Below are 6,000 nucleotides of genomic sequence, written 5' to 3' on the forward strand. Positions count from 1 at the left end.
ACATGACTGAGTGACTTCACATTCACTTTTCACTTTCATGCATTGGAGAAAGAAATGGCAACCCACTCCAGTGTTCTTGCCTGGAGAATTCCAGGGGCGGGGGAGCCTGGTGGGCTGCCATCTATGGTGTCACACAGAGTCGGACACGATTGAAGTGACGCAGCAGCAGCAGCAGTAGCAGCATCCTGTTTGGAGAAAGGGACTACGAAGCTGAAGAGACTTAGTCCAACTTTGACTCTGTATTCTTTCATCTGAGACATGAACCAATCCCCAAACAAGAAGATTCTTCTAGAACCATTTCAAAGTAGAAATTAAAATAGCTGAAACTTTTCTCTAATTTGTTTATAGGGATCTAGTACAATTCAATTTTCAGGCATTTCTTGCTTATTAACAGTGAAGTTCCCATCAGCCTTGCTTTCTGAATTATAGTTCATTCTCAACCCCACTCTAATAGATTGCATTGCTTGGCAGTTCTGATCAAATACATTCCTCCAAAGATCAGAGTCAGTATTCATTAGCTAGTTGAATCAAATTTTTAGCAACATGGCACTGAACCCAAATGAAATTCATGTTTTTAATTAACATATCAGCCTGACCCCATCATTCTAACATTTGACACTCTTGTAGAATCAATCAGTGACAGTGACAACAAACCACTTGTCCCCTTCACAAACCATTTTCATCCCATGGGAGTCTGTGGGACCACTTTTTCATCTTTTCCCATCTATATTTGTTTGTAAGCATAACTTTGAAGTTGGTGCACATCCAGTTCCTTCTATTTTCACTATATAACCTTCTAAACTGGTCAACAAATATTTATTGAGTATCAGATATATATCCTAGGCTTTATGGCAGGTGTACAGCAGGCAATCACATTTACTTCTCAAAACACGAGTATGCTGAAGAATTTCATGTGATCATATCAGGCAAAGTTTCTTTTCTGAGCTAAACATTTACAGACTAAACCACTCACTAAAGAATCTCAGTGTTACGTCCCTCTGACCAATCCCAACTTAACCCATCATCTTTCCCCCAAGTGTACTCTTTCTCCTACGCTTTCTTGTGGGCAGGCTAAAAGCCTGGACTCACCCTTGATTCCTGCTTCCATAATGCACCCCAAACCTCTCCACCCTCTCAGTCTGGAAATTCTGTATGTTATGTTATCAAAAAAGGGGGAGGCAAGGTTACCAAATAAGAGGGGGAAGAAATCAAGTTATATTTGAGAACTGAAAGAAAAGAAATGATAGTACTCCCCAGAAGAATTTGGTAGATGATTAATTGAATAATTGTTTTCATGGGAGGGATTCTCATCCACCTGATCCCCAACCGCTGGCTCGTTGGGCCCAGTTCAGGCTCTCCTTCCTCACTCAGACTTACTAGCACTGGCACCCCCACCCCCTCCACTTTATCTGAGGACTGGGTATGACGCCAGGAAGGTTGTGGTCAGGTGTGCACTGAGCAGTCTCAGGGCAAGCACGGCAAGTGTCAACCCATCTCAGGCTGGTAGGGCACAGCATGTTACTTAAGAGATTCAGGGAGTCCAAGCCCCTCCTTCACCAGTTCAGGTACTGTGTGGTTCCTGATGTGGAGGCTGCCATCTCAGGGGGTTGTCTATCTGCCTTTGGTTGAGGTGGCAGGCCCAGGAGAAGGCAGATACCTGGCTCAGGTTCCTCACTCCAACCTGAGCCTGAACTATTTTTTCAGCGGTTGGTGGGAGGGGGTGCCTGGTAGTGGTTGGATCACTGAGTCACAGGACAGGGTCTCCAGGCACCTTTGAGGACCTGCTCTTGCCCTGCTAATATCTCCATGTCCGAGACAGAGGCACTCCATAGCAAAAATCAAACATCTTGGCAGGTGAGAGAAACTGCAGAGAAGGGGAAAAGCTTGATACTTTGAGGACACTATTTTTCATATTTTTGAATAAAGATCTCCACATTTTTATTTTTCCCAACCCTGCAAATTATGCAGCCAGTCTTATAAATAGTGAATAGATAAGATTATTGTCATATACAGAATAAGGCTAGGTCAGAACAGTTGAATTAAAAGAAATTTCTCTGTTGGAAAATCATAAGGATTTTGATAAGGTAGCAGGGCTCAGAGAAATATCTTCTGTAGAACTTTTTAATTGTAATGACATAAAGTAAGTTTCCTTTCATGAGTCACCCTACAGAGGTTGCTTGTGAGGAATTTATCATGGACAAAGTTTATTGGCTGGCTACTTAAAGCATCCTGGGTGTTAACTTCTCAGAGGTGAAGGTGGAAGTCTATTAAGATGTGACTTTTTAAACATGCAATTTTTGCATGTGTTATCCTTTATAAGGGGGCTTCCCAGGTGGCTCAGTGGTAAAGAATCTGCCTGCCAGTGCTGGAGATGAAGGAGACATGAGCTCATTCCCTGGGTTGGGAAGATCCCCTGGAGTAGGAAATTGCAACTCACTCCAGTATTTTTGCCTGAAAAATGCCATGGTCAGAGGAGCGGTGGGCTAAAGGACTTGGGGTCATTAAGAGTTGAGACAATTGAGTGACTGAGCAACTAAGCATGCACACATATCCCTTGTAAGGAAGAAATTCACAGGTATAAAGGGCCAAGTAATTAAATTAAATTTCTTCAATTATTAGGCAATGTGTTTTCTGGACTGATGAAAAATCATAGTAGATTTGCTTAGCGTTAACTATCTAGGAAATTTAGATATAGTTATAGAAATATTAGGTCAACACATAAAGAATGTATTTCTGAGTTTTAAAAATTCTTTTAGTTTCTCTTCATAACAAAATGGGAAAAGGATGAAATATGAGACAGTTTTTAAAAGTAGTACTCAAGTATGCAGTTTTATTTTATTTTTTTAAATTTTCAGAATTGAAGACCATTTTTCTGAAAAGCAGAAACACAGCAAGCATCCAACTGCAGAACCATGGCCAGCAATCTTTGCCAATCTGAAACCGTGCAGCTCTGCTCTGAGAGTATGAACAGATCTTGTATTAAATCTCCTTACTTGTCTGCATCGTGGGTGATTCTGTACACACTGTTTGGCCTCAGGTCTTTATTGGCTATCTTTGGAAACTTCTTGGTGATGATTTCAGTTCTTCACTTCAAGCAGCTGCATTCGCCAGCCAATTTCTTGATTGCCTCTCTGGCCTGCGCGGACTTTCTGGTGGGAGTGACCGTGATGCCCTTCAGCATGGTCAGGTCCGTGGAGAGCTGCTGGTACTTTGGAGCCAGATTTTGTGCCCTTCACAGTTCCTGTGATGTGGCATTTTGTTACTCTTCTCTCTTCCACTTGTGCTTCATCTCCATTGACAGGTACATTGCTGTTACTGACCCCCTGGTCTATCCCACCAAGTTCACGGTGTCTGTGTCAGGGGTATGCATCAGCATCTCCTGGATTCTGCCCATTGTGTACAGCGGAGCTGTGTTCTACACAGGTGTCAGTGACGATGGGATGGAGGAATTAGCAAGTGCTCTCAACTGTATATGGCTTTTGGTAAATGTTTTGTTATTTTTTATATCTACCATTGTTATGATAATTCTTTATGACAAGATTTTTTTAAATAGCTAAACAACAAGCTCTAAAAATGGAAAATACTGGTAGCAAAGCAGAATCAGAGAGTTACAGATCCAGAGTGGCCAAGAGAGAGAGAAAAGCAGCTAAAACCCTGGGGGTCACAGTAGTAGCATTTATGATTTCATGGTTACCATATACAATTGATATATTGATTGATGCCTTTATGGGTTTCATAACCCCTGCCTATATTTATGAGATTTGCTGTTGGGGTTCCAATTATAACTCAGCCATGAAACTTTGATTTATGCTTTATTTTACCCTTGGTTTAGGAAAACTTTGAAAGCTATTTTAAGTGGGGGACTTTTTAAGGATAGTTCATCAACCACTAGCTTATTTTCAGAGTAAATGAAAGCACTAAGTTGAAAAATTTAGGGCTATTTTTAAAATTATGAATTTATGATGAAATTAGATACAAAAAATGAATAAAGCCTTTCAAAATTGGGGAAATGTATATATTTTTCAAATTAGCCAGGAGCAAAGTCACAGACAGGTGCTTCATCATATATTTTTTTCTCTAAGTAATAAAGGCTTGGCCTTGAGGAGGGCCTGGCAGCCCACTCCAGTATTCTTGCCTGGAGAATTCCATGGACAGAGGAGCCTGGGGGGCTATAGTTCATAGGCTCAGCAAGAGTTGAACACAACTGAAGTGATTTAACAAAGTAATAAATGGTAAAGTGGTTTACTTGTATCATCTGTCTTGATGCTTTGTACACATCCTTACTATATGTACTTGTTATACTATATGTATATGTATACTATATGTACTATATATCCAATTCTGTGAATCCTGAATCTCATTTTTCATTCTCAAATCTGTAATCATTTTCTCATTTAGGCTCAACTTTCATTTATCTTTCAATGGTCCTTCTTTCTCAGTCTTTTGAAACATTATTTCATTTTCTAGGGCTGTCATAGCAAAGTATCACAGGTAGGGTGGCTCAATTGAAGGAAATTATTTCTCCCACTTAGAAATGTAGAGGTTAGTATTCCAAGATCAATGTGTCAGCAAGAGCTCATTTGCTCAGAGGACCCCTCTCCTTGGATTGCAAATGCCTGTCTTCTCTCTGTGTGCTCTTATGGTCCTTGCTACATGTGAGTCTGCATCCTAATTTACTCTTCTAAGAATACCAGTCATATAGGACTAAAACTCATTTTAGCTTAATTAACTTTTTAAAGATCTTGTCTCCAAATATAGTTATATTGCAAAATACTGAGAGTTAGGAATTCAACATATGAATTGGGGGTGAGAGGACCTGATTTAGCCCATATCAGACAGTCCGTGCCCGAGGCCAGGGACGGCGCCCGAGGCCAGGGGCGGCAGCCAGAAGGAGCAACCCCACAGCCGAGGCCAGGGCAGCGACCGGGAGGAGCAACCCCAAGTCCAAGGAGTGGTGGCTGCCAGGGCGCAGGAGGGCCTAGAGGAGCCATCCCACACTGAAGGTCATGAAGGGTGGTGGGAGGAGATACCCCTCATCTAAGGTAAGGAGCAGTGGCTGTGCTTGGCTGGAGCAGCCATGAAGAGATACCCCAAGCCCAAGGTAAGAGAAACCCAAGTAAAATGGTAGGTGTTGCAAGAGGGCATCAGAGGGCAGAAACACTGAAACCATACTCACAGAAATCTAGTCAATCTAATCAATTTAGGACCACAGCCTTGTCTAACTCAACGAAACTAAGCCATGCCTGCGGGGCAACCCAAGACAGGTGGGTCATGAGGGAGAGGCCTGACAGAATGTGGTCCACTGGAGAAGGGAATGGCAAACCACTTCAGTATTCTTGCCTTGAGAACCCCATGAACAGTATGAAAAGGCAAAATGATAGGATACTGAAAGAGGAACTCCCCAGGTCAGTAGGTGCCCAATATGCTACTGCAGGTCAGTGGAGAAACAAATCCAGAAAAACTGAAGGGATGGAAGCAAAGCAAAAACAATACCCAGCTGTGGATGCGACTGGTGTTAGAAGCAAGGTCCGATGCTGTAAAGAGCAATATTGCATAGGAACCTGGAATGTCAGGTCCATGAATCAAGGCAAATTAGAAGTGGTCAAACAGGAGATGGCAAGAGTGAACGTCAACATTCTAGGAATCAGCAAACTAAAATGGACTGGAATGGGTGAATTTAACTCAGATGACCATTATATCTACTACTGCAGACAGGAATCCCTCAGAAGAAATGGAGTAGCCATCATGGTCAACAAAAGAGTCCGAAATGCAGTACTTGGATGCAATCTCAAAATGACAGAATGATCTCTGTTCGTTTCCAAGGCAAACCATTCAATATCACAGTAATCCAAGTCTAGGCCCCAACCAGGAATGCTGAAGAAGCTGAAGATGAACAGTTCTATGAAAACCTACAAGACCTTTTAGAACTAACACCCAAAAAAGATATCCTTTTCATTATAGGGAACTGGAATGCAAAAGTAGGAAGTCAAGAAACACCTG

At 41.9% G+C, this 6,000-nt stretch overlaps 1 pseudogene; it reads left to right on the plus strand.

The window, feature by feature from the left end:
- Positions 1 to 1,470: 1,470 nt before the first annotated feature.
- On the plus strand, positions 1,471 to 3,908 carry LOC101102736 (trace amine-associated receptor 8-like; annotated as a pseudogene).
- Positions 3,909 to 6,000: the final 2,092 nt, after the last annotated feature.

Source organism: Ovis aries, chromosome 8 (assembly GCF_016772045.2).
Source record: "Ovis aries strain OAR_USU_Benz2616 breed Rambouillet chromosome 8, ARS-UI_Ramb_v3.0, whole genome shotgun sequence".
NCBI lineage: Eukaryota > Metazoa > Chordata > Mammalia > Artiodactyla > Bovidae > Ovis > Ovis aries.